The 22060-nt window shown below is 39.6% G+C and overlaps 1 protein-coding gene and 1 long non-coding RNA gene across 3 annotated transcripts in view; one reads left to right on the top strand and one right to left on the bottom strand.

Moving 5' to 3' along the window:
* The window catches only part of LOC148214158 (uncharacterized), a 316019-nt gene that overhangs the window by 56185 nt on the left and 237774 nt on the right, over nucleotides 1-22060 (bottom strand). The gene's annotated exons all lie outside the window — the stretch shown is intronic.
* LOC148214159 (uncharacterized) lies at nucleotides 11878-20178 on the top strand. The gene is made up of 3 exons (XR_015798496.1): nucleotides 11878-17572; nucleotides 19328-19449; nucleotides 19793-20178. It is a non-coding gene; the product is annotated as an uncharacterized LOC148214159 (long non-coding RNA).

Raw genomic sequence — 22060 nt, 5'->3', positions numbered from 1 at the left:
ATAATAAAAAGAATTAATGGAATTGGGAATGGAGCTCTAAATACGGAATCTACTGAATCTACTGAGGCATTGCTGCCATTTCCTGAAATATATCCTTGGAAAATAGACTTAGTATATATGGTCAGACTGATTCATCCTTTAGAAAAGGGAAAATGGCAGAAAGTTAAAGTAGGAGGAACAACTGTGGCTATCAGCACCTACCTGTCAGCATGGCAGAGTGAGAAGGATGTGTGGCACATTATCCAAACCTCACTCTTGTGATGGTGGATCAGGTCATGCTCTATATATCCTTCTTTGTTCAATTATAGTACTAGGAAAAGGCTAATGGCAGATGTTCACATGGGAGAGAAATTGCTCAGTTTCAGAAGAAGGACACTGCAGGATAGGCTGATTCTTGAAGTTCTACAGATATTTCAGCAGTCTGAGTTGTGTATTATTATGATAAATCAAGAGTGGTGGATGATATTATGTGGGCTTTCAGCTACTTGGAACATCAATTGAGCATTGAATTTGTCATCACCAAAACAATTATCTACCTCCATGTTGCTAACGTTATATATGAAGATATCATACTTGGCTAGCTCATATCTTATGGGTCTTTCTCATGTCAGTATTCTTCTTTAAGAGAGGAGGTGAATGTGTCAGGTGATAATAAAATGGGGTCACAAAAAGTCCAACTTTCATAAGCTGTATTGACAAGCAGGATGGATGGATTATGCAACCTCCAAGATAACACATAGAACAGAATGGAAAATTCTGCCCTTCCCACTCATCACCTAAACAGAATATGAAGTATTTCCAGGCTTTAATATATTTTGCAAGGTAGTTTTAAGTTATTTAATTCACTACTAGGTAATGACAGGCAGGCTAACGAGCCTCTATATGACTTGACATGAGCTCCTGTAATGGTATGTGGGAATGGTATGTGGGAATGTGGGAGACAAGGTGAAGAGATGCAGCCAAAGGAATGCATCTTAAATAAAAGGATTTATTTTATTTAAGTTCCTTAAATAAAAGGAACTCAGCCCACAGCAGGAATGTGGGCAGGGTAAGTGGGTCAGAAGGGACCCTTTCTAGTTTCTTGGGCTGTAAAGGGGATGGGGAGAGAAATGTACTTTCAGACTTGCGAGATTGATGTCAGCCTTGTGAGGTAGACCAGACAGGAAACATGGCCAGATGAGCTAATTCTACTTTATTGTAAGGTTACATTAACCAAATCTTGCAAGTCTGAAAGTACATTTCGCCCCCTGTCCCCTTTACAGCCCAAGAAACTAGGGAGGGTCCCTTCTGAGCCACTTGACCCACCAACATTCCTGCTGTGGGTTACGTTGTCTTTTATCTGACCGTTTCCTTGGCTGCGTCTCTTTGCCCTGTCTCCCAAGGTCATTCCCACATATCATTACAGCTCCCTTGTAACCAGCTCTACAAAATGAACAGCTTATAGTTAGGGGCATTTCAAAATTAACAAAGGTAAAATATTTCCATCTTTGTTAATCATGACCTAGTGTGATGGATGCAGTGTGTGTGGAAATCAAATAACATTATTCTTCCTTCTGATTAAAGTTAAATTTATTAGCAATTATTACTGGGGTAGAAAACGGAATGAGCCCAACTTCCAATTCTACCTCCAAAATTATATAGTGAGTGACTGCATTATCTGTGGATAGTTAATATCTACTAAGAAGTTAACAGTATTAATATAACTGCAATGCAATTAAAACAACCCTCCAAGTTTTCAATGCTAAGATTATTTCTGCTCTAATTAAATCATAGCTCTTTAGCAAAAATAAGAACAAAATTAAAATGTTGGAATCTTTTCCCCAACTGCTTTCAGCACTTTCCTTCTCCTGCTTCTCCTGTTGGTGAATATTGGTTTCAGGCCATCGTTGGCCATCCTAGTGAAGAGGAGAAGGCATATTGTCTTTGGTTAAGCATCTAGTAGGTCATGAAAGCTTTCAGGGCTGGCATTCTGTAACCAGCAGGATGAGAGATCTCCATATTAGAAAGACATAGCATATTATACCAGCAACAATGTGGGGCACAGAACTTCCTTGGCACACATATTCTGACATTTCTGAAGCATACAGAACAAGGAACTGATTGGACTAGGCATACAAACCATTTACATGCTAAGAAAATACATTTTCTTTTTCTTTTTTTAAAGAAATATCTGTCATTAGGGCATGAACTTTAAGCTTGAAAAGAACGTCAACAACTTATTACAGCCATCTTTAACCCACTTTTCCTCCCAGGAGATGAATTCACTCCCCACATTTTGTCTCTGGGAATCCCTGGGGAATGACCAAAGCAAACAAATGTATTAGCGCTGAGGGAGGATAAATTCGTTATCCAAATGTGGATCCTGAAGTAACTGACAGCACTATCCACTCACATTCAGACTGGGCATCCTGTTTTCCAATCAACAAGCACCCTCCATTTCCACATAGAAGAGGGTACTATCCGCAGACTTGGGAATATGCCACGGTATGTAGTGGTATAAATAATTTGCAGAAGATCAACGTATAAGGGAAGGAATGTCCCTTAAGCATCCCATTGAGAATGGAGCATGACCAGTGGGCCCTGACTGCTGAACGTGGGAAAATGGAAAGTGAATATTTCCATTCCTGAGCTCCTTGACACCATTTCTGGGTTGGCAGTGGAGTTCCCCAGACTTATGGTTCTGGGGGACTTTAATCTGCCTTCCCTGGGAATGGAGTCTGAGGTGGCTTGGGAATTTATGGCTTCCATGACAGCCACGGGCCTATCCCAGGTCATCCAGAGCCCAATTTAGGACAGTGGTCACACTCCTGATTTGGTGTTCCTGTCGGAGCAGCGGCAATGTGATCTGAAACTGGGGGAGCTTTCGGTGTCCCCTTTGCCATGTCCTGATTTCTATGGGTTTCTCTTGTGCCACTACTCGAGGATCATGGAGTTCAATGGATCCTCCAGTTCATGGAGGAACTGAGGGAGATGAAATGGGAGAAGAGACATCTAGAGTGCCACTGGCGCTCAACAAAGGACAAACTTGACCGAACATGGTTAGAGCCGCTATTAAGGCCTACCTTGTGGTAGTAAGGGCAGTGAAGCGTCAATACTTCTTTGCTTTATTGGATCTGCAGATTGCTGTCCTGCAGCCCTGTTTCAGGTAAAAAGGGCCTTCCTGGGTAAGGGGGTACAGAGAACCTTTTATAGGGGTGTGCAGAGGAATTTGTGCAGCGCCTGTTGGATAAAGTTACTTGGATTCATTCCCAGTTGGATGCTGGCCTTGTCACAGGTCCAGAGGTGGTGCCTGGGGAGGAGTCTTGCTCAATTATCTGGGAATGGTTTGAACCTGTTGGACTTGAGGAAGTGGACAGGGTCCTCAGGACTGTGAGCTCGGCCCCTGATCTTTAGATCTATGCCCCTCCTGGCTTGTTAAAGTGGCCTGGAGGGTGTCATGTGAATGGGTTCAGGTAGTGGTCAATTCTTGTTTGAGTGATGGGGTTGTTCCTTCACCTCTTAAAGAGGCCATGGTTCACCCCATCCTCAAGAAGCCATCTCTCAACCCTACTATACTGGACAATTTCAGTCCAGTATCTCACCTCCCCTTTTTGGGGAAGATGGTAGAGAAGGTGGTTGCACAATAGCTTCAAAAGACCTTGGAGGAAGTAGATTATCTGGATCCTTTTCAGTCAGGATTCAGACTTGGGTATGGGATGGAAACGGCATTGGTCACACTTTTGGATGACCTCTGTCATGGGTGGGATGGGGGTAGTGTATCCATCCTTGCCCTGCTTGACCTCTTGGCAGCTTTCAATACCATGGACCATGGTATCCTTCTGGATTGGCTCATAGGACTGGGAGTGGGCAGCACGGTGTTGTGCTGATTCACCTCCTTCTTTCAGGGTCGATTCCAGTCAGTGTTGATCAGGGAAGAGAAGTCCTGCCCTCGGCCCCTACTATGTGGAGTGCCACAGGGCTTGGTACTTTCTCCTCTCCCTTTTAACTTCTACATGAAGCCACTGGGTGAACTCATCCATCACCATGGGGTGAAGTATTATCAATATGCTGATGATACTCAATTATATATCTCCACTCCTAGCGAATTAAGCGATGCCATGAACGTCTTATTCCAGTGTCTGGAGGCTGTGAGGGTCTGGATGGAGAACAACAGGCTTCAGATGAACCCTGGCAAGACTGAGTGACTGTGGTTTTTGGGGCCCACTGGTTCCAGGGCTATGCTCTGTTTGGTCTTGGATGGCATTCTGCTACCCCAGACAGACCCAGTGCACAATCTGGGGGTCTTCCTAGACTCATGATTCCTGCTCAATGAGCAAGTGGCAGGCATGGCTAGGAGGGCCTTTGCACAGCTTTGTCTCGTGCACCAGTTGCACCTGTTCCTGGATTGGCAGGCCCTGCTCACAGTCACTCATGCCCTAGTCACCTCCAGCTTGGACTACTGCAATGTGCTCTACATGGGGCTGTCCTTGAAAAGTATCCAGAAGCTTCAGCTGGTACAGAATGCAGTGGTGCGGGCAGTTATGCGCACTCTGAGAACAGCACATATCACATCTCTGCTCCGCGAGTTGCACTGGCTGCCAGTTTGCTTCTGGGTCCAGTTCAAGGTGCTGGTTTTAACCTTTAAAGCCCTTCATGGCATGGGACCAGGCTGAGGGACTGCCTCTCCCCGGTTATATCAGCCCACCCCATCAGATCTTGCAGAGAAGGCATGTTGTGGGCACCATCGGCCAGGGACCTGAATTTGTGGGGAACCTGAATTTGGTGGTCCCAGGAGACATGCCTTCTCTGCTGTGGTGCCTTCCTTATAGAATATCCTTCCTGCTGAGATTAGATTAGCCCTATTCCATTTGCTATTCCAGAAGGCCCTCAAGACCTGGTTATGTGATCAGGCCTGGGGCTCCCAGGGAACTAGAGACCTGCTTAGATGGCTCCATTTCTGAGGGGGCCATTTTTATTCTCCTTTCCCTATGGCTTGTATATTGGTTTTTATGATATTTATTAATGTGGTTTTTGTATTTTTTATGTTGTTTTTATCTGATTGTTGTATGCCGCCCAGAGTCGCTTTTGGTGAGATGGGTGGCTATATAAATTTGCTAAATAAATAAAATAAAATAAAATATTGTAAAAGTGGGCATTACTGGTGGCTGGTGGGGTAGAATGCTAAAATAGGAATATTTCAGCTTGGAACCTTTTATTGAAGAGCTGACAAAGCAAGTTGAGTTCTGCTCTCTTGACACAAATTCTGAAACCAGCTTTATTTTAGGACCCAACTGAGTTTACTTAGCACATGAATGTCTACAGATTGACAAAGCAGAAAGCAGGAAGACTAGTGAATGCTGCACCTTTCACTATTCCTCTCACTCCATGGATATTAGATTTGTCAGGGAGTCCAACTACAGTAGCAATCCTCGCCTTACAGCTGGTTTAGGAATAAAGACCCTTTACAACTCTACAGCTGTTTTGACAAACCCAGATGTAAGTGTGAAAATCTGTACTTGAAATAGAATCTGATCTCTTCTCCATGCAGACTGGCAACATGGGAAAGGTGCAAATATAGTGATTCTTAAGTTAGAACTAATCTAATAGTATCATTTTTGAAGCAAACAATAATCCTTTGTGAGTTGCTTTTAAATTACCTTTGGAAATTATGAGAGCAAATGCTTTGCTTTGAGTTATCAGTATGGAATCTGTTTTACAATTTGATTCCTTTCCTGTCCAAACTCTGCTTCCACCATAGAATTATTTCAAGTGGTCTAGGAGTGAATGAAGCCTCTGAAGCATGATGCATTGCTAGCTTTAGAAAAGCCAAAAATGAGTGTTGCGCAAGAAAGACCGTCTCGGCTTTTTTCTTCCTACTCAATCTCATTCAGTAAGATGAAAGAACATTTGCTTTAACATTTCTTTCAAGGAAATGAAAATTCGGATGAAATGGTCTTGGGTGGAAGATGGTGTCTTTGCCCTTAGGACAAAGCAAGACATGTTCATGAATATCCTGTCTTTTTGCTGTTCAGTCTATGCCCAACTGTGTGGCAGCTTTCCTGGTCTCCCATACTTCCATTAAATCCTTAGGGAAGACATCACAATGGAACTACCCCCAGCAGGCTTTTGCAGACTGTGAAATAAGGGCAGCTGGGAAAGCTTCAGAGGGATAGAAACATCAGCGAGAGAAATTTGAAAAGAACTCTCAAGCATTCTGAGAATAAGGTAGTAAAAACAGAACTGTGTTCCGAAGGGAAGATAATTGCAAGGCAGATTTCCACACAGAATTATTATTCAACAAATAACTTTTACTAGGCACTGGCCAGACGTTTGTACAGTTCCATAATGAAAGTTGCAAGATGCAAAGAAACATTGGAAAAAATGTGCAAAAATGAGCTCAAGCACAATATAGGTTCACATATTGAAACACTAAAGAAAAAACTTAACCCACTTAAAAGCTAAATTACTAAATTACTGAGTGAATAAAGTAGTAGAATGCTACTCTATTAAAATTTATTTATTTATTTATTAAATCACATTTATACGGCTGCCCATCTCATAAGAAGCGACTCTGGGTGGCATACAACAATCAGTAAAAACAACAAATATATAAAAAAGCAATCATTATAAAATATAAAGTCATTATTAAAGATGGAAAAAAAACACTATAAAAATTTAAAATATAAAATACTAGATTACTCGTCTACCAAAATACTAAAAGGCTAAGACACTATCCATGTTAGACCAGTATTGAAAATTCATTACATTGCTTCAGATAATAATACAATGAACTACAAATATTTAATAAAATCAATATAAAATCCAATAAAAGGAATACCATAGATTTCTATCTTCCCACATGTTGAGCTCCTCCTTATTACAGTGCTGTATTCAGCAAGCTGGGTAACAAAATTTTGCTACTTATCATAAGACTTATCTACAAGTAGATAGTTTATGTAAAAAACATCCAAAGCATCTGGGATTTTTTGAAAAACTATGTAATTATGGATGCCCCTATAGAAAAGCCAGTACAAAACAACAACAACCATAGGATAGTGATCTAGAGGGCACAGTGTTCCTCACATAAGCACAGTGTTTCATTTAAAATATGTTCTTATATTTACACTCTAGAATAGCTGAAGGGAGCTGTTTAAAAACATACAAAGGAGGATGTTCTGTGGTTCTTTGAAAAAGTTTTGTTCAGATATCATGCCATTTGGAGGTTATGTAAGCAGATCACAGCTGCTATACTTGCAGAGATTCTATCCGGATCTTCTTCCACACCTACATCTGTAAGTCTTTGCTTCAGGAACTCTCTTGCTCAATAATAGCCTGCTCCCCCAACATCTGGTGGGAAAGACCATGCTGCAGCATATTCCCCTATCCCTTCAGTTTCTAGGAAGCAAGAAAGGCTCTTCCAACGTTAAAGGGGCCAGGCCTTGTGATGAGAAGTTCAGGTTTAACCAGAAACTAAGTATCCTCATCCAGGCCCTAGTTCCAACCATTATTAGGCACACATGGAATACTGAATACTGGCACGCATGGAATACTGAATTGAACATGCACTTGACCACTTGGGAAACGTTTCTTAGAAACGTGAATAATCTCAAGTGTTTTGCTTCCTAGACCTCATTCTGCTTCCTAGAGGAATTGGGCTGGGAGGTTGGACACAAAAAAATGTACAGGTAGTTGGAATATGTTGAGCTTCTGTTGTGTAAAACACAAAACAGCTCTGATGCTTCTCTGAGCTTTCTGGGCTGCATATAAATAGTGCGTTGCCATTTTGAGATGAATAGAAATCAACCTCTGTTTTCTAACCTCTTTGCTCCAAGCTAATTAACATAAATAATACAATAAAATTAAAAATCATTAATAAAATCACAATTACAGAAATATATTAAAACTATAAAACGCAATATAAAATACATAGAATAACAACAGGTAACATTACATAGGGGGACGCAGTGGCGCAGTGGCTTAATGACGCTGAAAGTTTCTGGCCAGAAATGGTCAACACTTCAGCAGTTCGAGCCCAGCTCCGTGCAGCAGAGTGAGCTCCTGCTTCCTCCCCAGCTCCTGCCAACCCAGCAGCTTGAAAACGTATGTGAGTAGAGAAATGGGGACTCTCACCCCGGTGGGAGGAAAAATGCTGGTGGTGCTTGCATGGGAGACGGGACCAAGTTGCCGGTAACGCGGAAGCCGCGCATGCCCGAAAAAGGTGCAAAGCAACGGAAACCCCGCCTCCTGTGCTCGCCAGCTGGGCTCTGCTCTAGGAAGGAGGCAAGGGCAAACCACTTCCAAAACACCTTGCCTTGAAAACTGCAGGGAGTTGTCCAGGCAGTCACCGCAGAATTGGTAATGGAGTGCGGATAAAAAAACAACATTACATAACTTCAGACTTAAAAGGATCTGAATTATCCTCTTAAAACAGAGTTCTTATAGAAGAAATCCAGAGTATAAAAGTACTTTTTTTAGCCACTTCTTAAAATAAACCAGGGAGAGAGTCATCTGAACTTTGAGAGGAAGGGAGGAAGTAGGAAGACCAAGGGAGGAAGTAGGAAGATCTTTTCCTTAATAAATTCCGACCAGGCCTCCTTCCAGGTCAGCATCTGCAATAAACCCTTCAAAGATGATTGGAGCTCCTGATTTGCAATCTATGGTGGAAGTGGCTCCTTCAGGTAGGCATTTAGGGATTTCTGTGACAAGGCATGGACCTTGAATTTGATTTGGGCATCTATGGGCCACCAATGCAGCTTTGCCAGAACAGGTGTCATAACCTCTCACCAGAAACATCAAACAGAAGCCTGATCTACACATTTTGGACCTGCTGCAATTTCCAAGTTTCTTTCAAGAGCATCCCCCTATAGACTATATTACAATAATCGAATTGAGAAGTAATCAGTGCATGGATAACCACAGGCCAAATCAGACTCTTCCAGGAAGAGATGTAGTTGGTATATCACTTGCACCTAGAAATAGATGTTACCTGTTTTGGCATGTTATACCTCATCTGGTCTGCAGTCTAGCCAAGGGAAATGCCCACCAAAGGGGCTGGTATAAATGATGAAAATGGGAAGACAAAGGAGAATTGCTACTGATTTGCTTATGCTCTACAACTCCTGATGATCACTCTCAGAGGCTTCATACAGATTGTAAACAATATAAAGACAGAATGGGACCTTGCAGATTACCCCCCAACCCATGTGAAGTGGGGCACAAATCCCCTAAGACAACCATTTGGAATCTATCTCAAGGTAGGAATGGCCTCCAACCACCAACACTTTAAGGCAGTACAGGGGGATATCATGGCAGATGGTAAAGATCCAAAAGCACAGACAGCGAAGCTCTACCATGTTGTGCTCCTTCAACAGATCATCCATCAAGTGACCAATAGATCTCTGTGCTGTGCCCAGGCCTGAAACCAGACATGCTTAAAATAAAACACCTGCTTGAATATCTACCCAATAATGATTCAAGTCAGGTTTTTATGTCCTTTCGATTATACCTTGAGTTGGGTTTTAGTGCAGTTTAACTATTGCTGCTGCTCCCTGCAAAAGAGATATAAAGATTGAAGGGCCCTCTATAGACCTATCAATGATAGTGATAGGATCACTGCATCATTACATATAGTAGCAAAGCTGTGTGTGTCCCTGAAATATCTGAATAATGAAGTTCTGTTTAACTTAGATGATCAACCATGGAATTGCTATATAGAAATCAAATAACAATGAAGCAATAATATAGCCTTATATAACCTCTCTTCTAGAAGGGATTCAATCAGAAAGCTGACCTATTGCATTATATCTTACCTTAAGTTTAGCATTCTTATAAACTCTGCATCTCAAGGAGTCTTGTCTATAAATATTTAATCAGATCAGTAGACTCTGGATTACTCATTAAATTCTGCTGCGACCCTACTACAGACAGTCCTTGGTTTATGACAGCAGTTGGGACTAGAATTGCTGTCGCTAAGCGGCATGATCGTAAAGTACAACATCATGTGACTGTGCTACTTAGCAATGGCAATTCCAACAGTCCTGATTACCATTGTTAAGTGAATCACTGTGGGTCATTAAGCAAGATTATTATGTGGTTGCCATTTGTGACCTCCTGCTGGCTTCCCCACTGACTTTGCTTGTCAGAAGCCAGCAAAGAAGGTTGCAAATGGCAACCCCAAGACTGCAGAGACACTGCGACAGCCAGAACTCCGAGGACTGATCATAAGAATCACTTGTTCAGTGCTGTCGTAAGTTTGAATGGTCACTGAATGAATAGTCATTAACTGAGGACCATCTGTATATTGTTTACAATCTATAGGAAACCTCTGAAAGCAATCATCAGGAGTTGTAAAGCTGGGTACAACCTATGTGCAGATGACTATCAGGTCTTCTCCATTTCATCTTCCATTTACTAATTCGCTAGTTGCTATTATGTCTAACAGAATGGATAAAAAGTATTCTGATTTATAAGAATCAATTGGACAATGGATAAGTCAATTACTCTACCCCACCCCTCCACTCCCCGTGGCATAGCTTTTTCAGCTGGCATCCTCCATCATAACCAGGCATATCCTAAGCCCCAGAAAGCCATCTGTGTAAAGGTCATGGTAGTTGCTCAATTACAGGCAGTCAGTTTATTCGAAGTGAACACAGTGACGCTGAAGATTTTAATCATCAGGTTCAAGAGATGATTGCAAGATTTTTACAATTCCAAGGGCAGGATGGGGAAACAGTAGAATGAAAGAATAAGAGCTTAAAAACTGACCTGTAAAATGACAAATGTATCATAAATACAGGAGTTGATAACTAGTGTAAAACCTCTGTCATTTAGCTTGAATAACCAACTACCTTCTGCAAGGTTAGCTAAATTATATCTAGCTTGTATGCATAAAGGAAACTAAGCAGTAAAATTAAGTCAATTACATTTTTCATCAAACCAGGAAGGCAGGGAAAAACAACTTTTGGGGATAAGGCTTCCACTTATCTTTGCATTAAATGCCAGAGGAAGACTCCCAACATGAATGAAGCCAGACCTGGAAACAGGGCAAGGCCAAGGCCATGACAAATAAATTAATACATCCAATGAATAAATAAATTAAAAACTGCCATTGCTCCATTTTAAATGTGATCTGCAGCTATATTTTATGCTTTTAAAGTAGCACTATATAAAACTTTATTCAGGCTTCCAAATCCGGGTTGCAAAGACTTGGACAACTCCATGTTAGAGTCTGTTTTATCTCTTTGCATCTATCTAGGGTCATCCAGATTTATGCAGCCCAGATCTGGTAGCCCTAACTTTAAAAAGGGTAAGTGAAGGACAGCAGGCTGTACAAGACTATTGTGCAAGGAGAGGTAACTCCTCTGCCTATAGCCCTAGAATATGTGTTGCTTCACACAGGCAGCATAACTGCAGCATGACAAACACACTAAGCCACTATGACAAACACACACCAAAGGGTAATCATATAAATCAACTCAGACCTTGTCAGTGGAATCTATTTAAACCTTATGAGAACCCAATTATCAAATGTAGAAGATTCATGTGATGTCCATGTATAGGTGAACAAGGCCTAAGTGACCTGTAGATGCCTTCCATACCATTCAGGTGGCACTGCATTATTGTTTAAGTAAACAACCAGAAGATCAAAATTACTGAAGACATAAAAAGGGCACTTGACATTTCTGCTCATTAACTAGCTGATGAGTCTAACTCATTTGGCATTAGTTCATTTATCGTCAGCACATTGTCCTGTGTATCTTGTCAACACAATGAACTTCACCCCAACATCACCTTGAGCTCTGTTGATGGCTCATCTCAGTAGGAAGGAAATGGGTGGGCTCCATCAGTGGCCAGTGTCACTTCATGTGTGTCACACAGAGCTGTTGCCAGAGGTCCAATCACTATGATATTGCAGGATTAGCATTTCATGCACCAGACAGCCAGATAGCAAAACCCATTATCAGCTTCCCACCCTCATTTGGAAAAAAAGTTCAATCTTCACCAATCAATGCAAACCCAAAACTTTTCTGAAGAACTCTTGGGATAGGGTGGCATATTGATGTATGTAATAAATAAACAATTAGACAACTTTCAGTAGGCTTTAATAATACATTCTAACAATAAAACAAACTAGGGATGATGATCTACAGAAACACAGAATTTCTTAGGGTTGCTATCTGGAAACCAGTTTTAATCTCTTCATATAGTGGCTATTTTCAAAAGAGAAGCTTATTGTGGTAGTCACCATATGCATTGTGCCTTTCCTATGCTGTTCTAACTCTTTTTTCTTTTGCCATTTGTGATTATGGGCAGAAAACTAACTAATTCTATGGTGTGCCCTATATCATGCCAGGCAATCTTTCACAACCAGGGTCTGCACATTCTCTTATGGCACCATTTTATGTTTTATTTTTGTGTAACAACCTGCCGTTTTTATTGCCTGCCTGCCTGCCTGCCTGCCTGCCTGCGTGCCTGCCTCCCTCTCTCCCTCCCTCCCTTCTTTCTTTCTTTCTTTCTTTCTTTCTTTCTTTCTTTCTTTCTTTCTTTCTTTCTTTCTTTCTTTCTTTCTTTCTTTCTTTCTTTCTTTCTTTCTTTCTTTCTTTCTTTTTCTGGGAGGTATTAGAAGTTTTAAATTTAATTAATTAATGTTTTAAACCATTTTTTAAAATCCTTAAAACAATAGAAAGCCATGCCATTTGGACTGGAGTGTTATGCAGGCTAAAACTGAAGGTTTTCCACTCCTGTTGTACATAACTACTAGGTAACAGATGTTGACAGCTGCCAGATGGAATTGTTGTTATTATTGCTATTATTATTTATTCTACTTGTATACTACCAAATCAAGAAAGTCTCACAGCAGTTTATAAATATACTGATAAACAACCATACAATTAAAACATCCATGCTAAAAAGAAATCAATTATTTCAATATATATAAAATAATAATAATAACAATAATAATAATAGTAACAACAATCAATAGATAACATCATATAATAAAGGTACAAAAACAAAAAGAAAACAAAACAATTAATTTTAAAATAAAACAGAAGAAGATGTTAACAGTCAACTCATCTCCAATACTCTATGGACAAGTTTTAGGTAACTTCTGGAATGTTCAATCTAAATTCCTAAGGGCCTTACTTGGTAGGCTCTAATGTGTACCCAATCCCATTGCACTATGCACATAATTTAACTGCTTACGCTAATTTACTTTGAGACCCTTTGGGTTCCTGAACACTTCGAAACAATTTCACTAAGGGAATAATTGTGGACCTAAAGTCTATGGCTTATCCTCACAGTATCACTGGACTTCAACAAAGATGCCTCAGAGGTGAAACAATGAAACTTTGATATAGATTTCATGAAGGATCTCTTCTAATCCAAGTTTATTTATTTATTTAACATATTTCTATCCTGATGTGGTCAAAAGGCCCTCAGTGGCTTATATATCTATAGCTCTGATTTTGTCACTAGATCTTTCCCAGGAGCCTCCAATCTTTCAGATACCTTTGTCATTACATAGAGTACCTTCAGCCTTGGCTACATATAATTTGCTACCATTTTTATTTCTACAGACAATGACACTCCTCTGCAGGAACATCTGTGCCCTGCCCACTGATGGAAGTTAAACCAATAGCCCATATTTTCCTACACTGCCATTTTTATTCTCTATGACATAAACACCTGGGACATATCTGCACTCACCATTTAAGCTGCTCCTGTCCTGTGTTCATGCCAGCCTGACTGTAAACCAGGTGAAAAATAATCCTGTCCACATTGACACACTTTAGCAACAGCTTGCATGGTCCAGACTCCAGGCTACCATGTTCTCCTATTAGTTAATTCCCTTGCTGCTGTTCTTTTCCACTTTTCTGTTCTAGGAAAGCAATGCCAACTCATTTCTTTCTTGGGTATATCTTCCTCGATATACATCCTATTATATATAAGATATCTATATCTATACACATACATACACAAACACTCACACACACACAGTAACATGAAACGTATATATACAAGGTTAAAGCACCAAAATGCCCATATATGTAGGCAGAATAACCAATTTTAAAATGAAAATTCTCATCTTTCCACTCTGTCCACTCTAATAGGTTCTATACCTCCCTTTACCAACACTGCTGAAATAGTGGGTTAGAATCCTGCTTAGGTGAAGGTTACCAGTTTGAGTCCTGGCAGAAATGTATACATTTAATTACAATTTTTATTTTCCTAAGTAGCTAGTTTCCTCCTCTTTTTTTTTTTTAAATAAGTCCATGGGTACACTGTTCTACTTTTTTCCCCAGTCACATGATAATAGAAGATTCTCACCCTTAGCCATTTTCAAACCACAGCTGGAAAATGTGGCTAGAGGTTGAATTTGCCATCACAAATTTGAGGGATGTAAGTAAAGGCCAAAGTCCATTTCTGCTGTCAAACAATAGCTGCTGTTCCATTCTACTGATGGGGCAACTAGGCACTGCTGATAAGCCTCTTGCCTCCCTTGCCAAAATATTGTGGAAACTTATGTGACCTCATCCTTCATCTCTTTAGCAAATGAGTAAACACAAATTTCCAGGATTGTAGCAAAATTTTGTACAACTGTTACTGTACTATATTAAAAACACTGTATAATCCCAGTAGAAAACAAGTTCCCTGGAAACACTCTAGGCAGAATCTCATCACATGTTAAACCATGTCTATCCAGGTGTAGAATGCCAGGGAGATGTCCTAAGGCAAATATTCAGAGACTGTTAAGTAAACCAAAAGGACAGAAGTAAGTATTCCTTCAGTTCTGGGAAGGGAGATAGTATTAAGAAGATACTCAGCCTAATTCCTCCCTGACTCACTGGGATATAAGAGATAGGGAAGGAAAGGCACAGACTTGCAAGATTCTATTATTATATCTGGTCTCAGTAAAGTATAGTTCTAGTCTTCCTGTGGAGTTGGTTTCCTGATCTTGATCTTGGAATCCAGATCTTGTAGGTCTGACATCAGTATTAACCATCTTAACATTTTAGCAATTGTTAAATCAGCATGTCAATATCTCAGTAGCTTATGATAGACCAGTATAGGACTGCATTCATTTTACAGTGAAATATGTTTGCAATTTAGTTCTTATATACATCATAGTCTAACCCCTATATGCTGAGGGCCAGTTTGGTGTAGTGGTTAAGGCACTAGGCTAGAAACCAGGAGACTGTGAGTTCCAATCCTATCATAGGCACAAGACTTGGTGACCTTGGGCCAGTAACTCTCTCTCAGCCCTCGGAAGGAGGCAAGGGCAAACCACTTCCGAAATCTTGCCAAGAAAACTGCAGGGGCTAGTCCAGACAGACACCAGGAGTCAACATTGATGTGAAGACACACCCACACTCCTATATTTTTTCAATCTATTTTATTCAGTTTATTTTCTTTTACTCTGTGCAATTTACTTAAGCTGCTTTTTATCTCATCCTTTTTTTTTTTTGTCCTCTGTAACATTTGTCATGGAACTTATGTAACAATTTGGTCACTGACAATAATAAAGGTTATTATTGTCATTATGATTACACTTATGATTATAGTAACCGAATTCAGCAATCCTGTCAAGTTTCTGGAGTCCATAGGCACGGTCCCCCTTTTAAGCAACATTTAATTACACTGTTTGATCTTCATTTTGCAACATTAGACTGCATAAATCACAGCCATATCGTACCATATCCACACACTCCTTTCAGACAAAAATCATTTGCTGTATTATATTCTGGGGGAATGCTGATTTTACCCTAAATATAAGCTTGTGGTAACCAGTAAGCCAAAGGTATTTGCACGGATGCTTCAGTCCTGCAGAAAGAGTCCATAACTGAAAGAAATGTTTCTGGATGACTATACTATTTTGCTGCTAGTGCAACATTCCTCACTGGCTTTATATCCCAAGAAGAAGCTAAGACTAGATCATTTCATTGAATACTTCTTTCCACTGACCAACTCCTAGGATACTCATGATTATGTGTTTGGTAGAGAATTCTTGATTACCAGTATAGAAAGTGATGTGGAGGGCTCATTTTAATATATACTATATTGGCAAGGATTTCTGGGCACATCATGCAAACATGTAGCTAGGAAGAACCTTGGTGGGGTCAAGTTGCAGTCTGAGATTGGCATAGTTTGCCAGTGTAGCTATATGGAATTAAGATTCAAGTTAAGAGAGGTACTCCAAGAACAAGATAAAATCAAATTAAGACCCTCTTGCCCTGTTTTAATGGCTCCTCTGTGTTGAAGAGCTAGGCTGTCTTTGTGTAGCTTTCCTAACCTCCGTTCTCCATAATGAAAGTATTTTTCCAATTCTGATGGATGATTCTGCTATTTATCAAATCCGTCTTCTAATGTGCACAAATAAAAGAGTCTCTATTTCACTCTCTCCCCACCCGTAGGAGAATAAGATACAGCCAGCAAAAACAAGAGGCATGGCTAGGTTTCATGCTAGAATTAAGGATATGAAAAAAGAGGAAACAAATACATTAGGAAAATTGCTGCCAGAGTAGGTTATTCAGGTTAGATTGTCCAGGGAGAAAGTTAATATGTTCCCTAGCCATTATAGAAGGCTTTCCATGACAGTGCTGCCATTCATGAAATGCTTCTATGGTGCCAATAGCAAATATCTTATGGCGTTTTCATTTAATTTAAAGGGAATGCTGTGGGGCCCTCATATTTCATGCCTTGGGATCACAGAACTGTGCACTATACATCTTATTAGTTAGCATGTACAAATGCTGTTTGTATAAACTAACACCCACTGTTAATTGCAGTTCCTGTTAGTTAAACTTTTGCATCTTTTTTTCTTCTTCTTTTTTTTTTTTTGCCTAGCATGTTTTTTCAGGATGAGAAATAACTAGCCAAATATTTGGATGTTTCTGCATTAAATAAAGTTTAAACTTTATTCAAAGTTATCCTGCATTTCCTACTGCTTTCAAGGTGGCTCATATGCTGATGTTCCTGACCATTGAACATACATTGGAATGAGCCAAATCTCAATAAGAAGGCCTCTTTAATTTGGCATGTTCAACAAGCAAAGTTTGAGCAGATGTTTATGGTGAGTTGTAGAGTGCCAAATACTTTTGAAGGAGCTTAATTGTATTTGTTTAGGGACACTGTAGCTGGCATTGGAGCTGAATGCCTGGAGTGTGATCATCACAGACAAAGAGGGCACATGTGTTACATTAGGACACAACCCTTCATCAATCTTGACAATTACATCCCACCTTCTCTTACAAAGAGCTCTAGATAGCTCTTATACATGTCTTCATATAAGAAAAATATCAGACTAGGGAGAGGTGAGAAAGGAGAGAAAGGGTAGTAGTTTTGAGGCTGACAGTTCTCGTTTCTAATCACAGGGAACAATTTTAAAAAGGCTCTTCCATCATAGTTTTTTTTGCACAAAAGATATTGAAGTAATATATCGTAGAATAAATGTTGTGTTCTTTGCTAGTTCTCTCTCCTAGGAACAGGAATATTAAAGAGTTTCAACATAAGCTGTGAGATCTGAGGGTGTGTCATATTTGATGATTGCTTATTGCTTCTTCCTCTCAAATTTGAAGATTTTGCTTCCAGAAAAGTAAGTAGGCAAATTAGTAAATAAACCACACCTGTCCTTTCAACTGTTTCTTAACTGAACATCTCTAATATCATTTTCATAATAATTAACTCCAAAACCATATGGGAATAAGTGTATTTTTTCCCTTCTTTCTCTCTCTCTCTTTTTTAGAAATCACCAGGTTGTAAATCCTTCTCTAGCAACCACCCCCCTCAAAAAAATGATAGCTGAACAAATTCACCTGAAACTTGCCACACATGATCCCATTAGAAGGCACAAGTTGCCTATGCACCTATCAAGAAATAAAGTCATTAGAAGTTGTCTTAAAATAAAATAAAAGTGCCCAGCACGTTGTCTGTATCAATTTCTCCAAAATTAGGCAAACTTCACCCCTCATACAACTTAGCAAAAAGTGTGTGTGTGTGGGGGAGTTATAAAAATTTTCTATTTCTGGGGATGACCAGAGGGAGGCACTGGGATTTGGATTTCCAAACAGAGATTTGGATTCAGGCTCTGAAGCAAAGAGGAAGGCCTCCAAACTGATCCCAAGTGAATTGGGCTACTTTCACATCAGAAAATTGTGATTCAAGCTGAATGTTGCTATTGTTAAGGGCTGTTCAACAGTGGCACGTGTTTTGGGATGTGATGCTCCCATGCTGAAGGTCTTTAAACACAGACTCATACTTTCAAAGGCATTGGGTTAATAAGAGGAATATTGGACCAGCTGGTGTGGTCCATTATTGCATCTTTATTGATATTTGTACAACTTCTTGTTACAGCAGTTAACAAAGGAAATGCCCATGCTCTTGGCTATACTAACGTTCAAAAATTACTATGTTTTCAGATAACTTATTTATATTTCATAATGAGGAGATATCCCTACAGAGTAATCAGTTCAAGGCTGGAACTTGAGTTCCAGAACACATTTATTTCCTTCCTTTTTTTACTCACAGAAAATTGAATAGTGCCCAAAGTCAAGCATTTCCTTGTTATGGACTCCTATGCATTTTTACTCAGAAGTAAATGAATAAGTGGGGCTTTCAAGAAACATGCATGTAAGATGTCAGCCTACTAAGTCTTCTATCAAGAACTGAGACATTTATTTACAGAGCACAATCCACATGTTCTCCAAATATTGCTTCTAAATGGCCTCCTTGAATAAATGCAAGATGAAACTTTTATGTGACAATATAACATTCTCATACATGGAATGATATAAGCTGCAGGGAAATCACTTGAAGACTAAATCCACTAATGACCCAGATATTACACTTTAATTTATTGATAACTAAATAATCAGAGGTTTTTTACAGGCTTCTAAAGCCCTGACAATTTTGTATTGTGCACTTCTGCATGCACGCTGACACAAACAAAAACAATAATAACAGCTGAAATGTAGTTAGGAACACAATTGAGAACATCTGTATAGTAAGCAGAAATAAATTAGAAATACTGGAGTGTTTTGTAGCTGTGAAACTGGAGAATATAAAAAAATAACTGACAGCACCTGGATTAAGCAGTTATAAATAATGGATAAAGGGAAAAATCACATTACCCCCTGTGTAAATTCCTCCTCCTATGAAATATATTTTATGAATGTAGAATTACAGTAATAAATGCAATATTCGTTTTTCCCCATAGAAGTTCTACTTCACAGCTATAATGTAGTTTGAAAAAGCAATCATGACTATAATGTACTTTGAAAAAGTAATGACCAATACAGACAGTGTTTGCAGGATTTGCTGTTTCCCTAAAATAATTTTGCTTTAACTTTAGGAAAGGAGGACACCTTTTGCTATTGAATACTTCATTACAGTTTTGTACTTTTGCAAGCATCAGACAAGTTGCCAGGGGAATGACCTGGATGCCACGGCATCATATAGAACAAGGAGGATTGTGTAAGTCTGATCTTTTGCAGGACTGATGGTTTAAAGAAAGTGAAGCAGTCATCTCAGGATTTTTAAAGGACAGCTAGTTATAAATGATTTAATTTATTATTGCTATATTTCTGTTCATAGGGAGAAATAGAGATCCATATGGGTTACATTGCTAATGCCTTACAAATATCATGGGGAACTAGCGGTGAGGGAGAATCTATGAAAGCGGATTCATGACTCCATGGGACAAAGTGAATTTAACAAAGATCATTAACTAAATTGCAGGCTACTGTTTTAAGAATTGTACTGTATTAACTTTATCCAATGGATTCTTCAAGCAGCAAGATTTATTTATTTTCTTTAGGCTCATGAGGAAGGCTGCAAAAGGTGGCAAATGAACGAAAACCCAAGTGGTGCCATGCTTCTGCTTGTATGGGGTCTGAAGCACTTCTTCTGAATCATTTTCAGAGGCCTGCTGATCAGGGCAGAGTTTTTACTGGCAAGTAATTCTCTCCTAAAACAACCCACCTCTCTAACAAATAAAGATGAAAATTCTTATGATGGAGTGTTGTGATAGCAGACAACAGAGCTCCCCTAGCAGCAATATCTTTGACAACTGTTTTGCTGATACTCATATAACATTTCTTTAATTTCAATATTCACTAGCAGAAAGCCACTACTTTGTGGAGAAGCAAAAAGCAAGCAAGTTGAAGAGGAAGTCAAGCTAGAATCAAACAGCAACCCAGCAGATTCTAAATGAAAAGAGACAAGAATTCCCCTTCAGTTCATAGATAGAAAATGTCAGAAACATAAAAAACATTATGAAGTCAGGCAAAAGTCTGGAGTGCTTTTCCTTCATGATTAATGATTGGTCTGAAACAGGATGGGAAAGGTAAAGCAAAGTTCCTCTTGAAGTACCTTAAAAATGCCACAACTGGCAGCAGGGGTGGGGGTAGGGGGAATATCGCAACATCAATTTAAAAATAATAATAAAAAAATCCCCTTCCACTATGATGTAAAGGTCAGGCAAGATTTGGGTGTTTTTAAATGCTGTTGTGAAGAAATGTTTATAAAGGTTAAGATGTCATGTTGTTTCAGAGTTATGGGTGTGGGAGGGGGGTCCTTGAGTGCCAGCTGCACCTCAGGCCACTGTGGGCTGTGAGACGCAATGACAACGGACAGCAGGAGGCTGGCAGATCACAGGCTATCGCTGGGGAAAATTGTACCTTGCTTCCCGAATAATGCAAAGGGGTATGAATATTTCAGAAGCAAAAAACAAAAACACCCTGTCTTAAAAATATGCCTTCAATAACATTGCAAAGGTCTAATTTAAAACCCCCAAAGCAGGAACATTTCCAGAGTTCAAGCTGACTCTCTATCCTTAACTCAATTTATTACGCCTCTCATTTGCAGTACAAATACATATGGTTTGCACAGGCACTATGAGCTAAATTCAACCTGTCTGAGACATTGGTTTGCAACTGGGAAGGAAACGTGATCCGGCTGTTTAGGTATCTTTTTAAAGTATTAAGCACATATAAGAGTGCTTGTGGCTGAAAAGGTATGGAAACAGGTATTGCCACGGTACGTTTGTCTATCTCCTCCAAAAATTCCTGGACAAAGTTCTTCCTGACTGGTACTGCAGTTTTTGCAGACTTGGGCCTATTTAGTTACAAAGAGAAGCAGGGCCATAAGAATATAGAAACTGCTTTGTGTCAGGTTTCATAACTGTGAGCAAACTCAAGGTCAGTGGTAAAAGATTTATTTCACATCCAAAAGTCTCCTACGTTCAGTCCCCGAGTGGGAAGTCTAAAACTCATGTTCTGATTTGGTATTACACAACTTCCTAGGTCTAAGTTCTCATTAAGGACAATTCACGATGAAGTACAGAAGGCTAAACTATACTGCTCTCCTGCAGGAGAGGATGGTTTCAACATCATTTTAAGGTCATACTTCTAATGGGGATATGATACAAATATCCACATGTCAATACAACTTTCAACCTTGCAGTTTAAGCAATATAAATTAAGCTACTGGGTTTGTCTCAGTTTAAGGGCACTTATAAACTGAAACTGGCTGAAGATCTTCATAGCAGCTGCAGGATGCATCTTAATTAAATAGTACCAGTTGCACTTTAGCTAAGCTAGCGCAACTTCCTTCTGTTCTGATATTGGATTTTTTTTTTTTTAAATGTAAGCAAGTAACTCCGGCAGCCTTCCCATAGAAATTATTACTTCTAATAGCAGAGCTCAGTTTCAGGTAAATGCATATGAGACAGCAACTTTAAGTTATCTAATGGAAATGCATGCTTAAAAAAAAGACATTTTTATTAAATATAATTTCATTTTAGGATTGCCTTCCTATTTATGTTAAGCTGTCTGATGTAACAGAGATAGCCAGTAAAAGATGTGCCTTGGTGAGTACGTGCCTATATGATCACACAGGGTTGATGGGCTCCAGATACCATCAGCAAAACAATGTCACCTTATGGGACCTAGAAGGCATGACTTCTCTGTCCCTGCCTTCTGGACAAAACTCCCCTTGAGGTCAACATGCCCCTAACCTTGCTGTCTTTTAGGAAAGCTTTAAAATCATGGCACTGGGCCAGGATGATTTGTGAACTCAGATGAAC

This window comes from Python bivittatus, unplaced genomic scaffold, assembly GCF_059951505.1.
Source record: "Python bivittatus isolate LINGU-HERP-01145 unplaced genomic scaffold, Pbiv_v1 ctg000700_np1212, whole genome shotgun sequence".
Taxonomy (NCBI): domain Eukaryota; kingdom Metazoa; phylum Chordata; class Lepidosauria; order Squamata; family Pythonidae; genus Python; species Python bivittatus.
The sequence above is the reverse complement of the archived record's forward strand: the minus strand, read 5'-3'. Positions and strand labels throughout refer to the sequence as shown.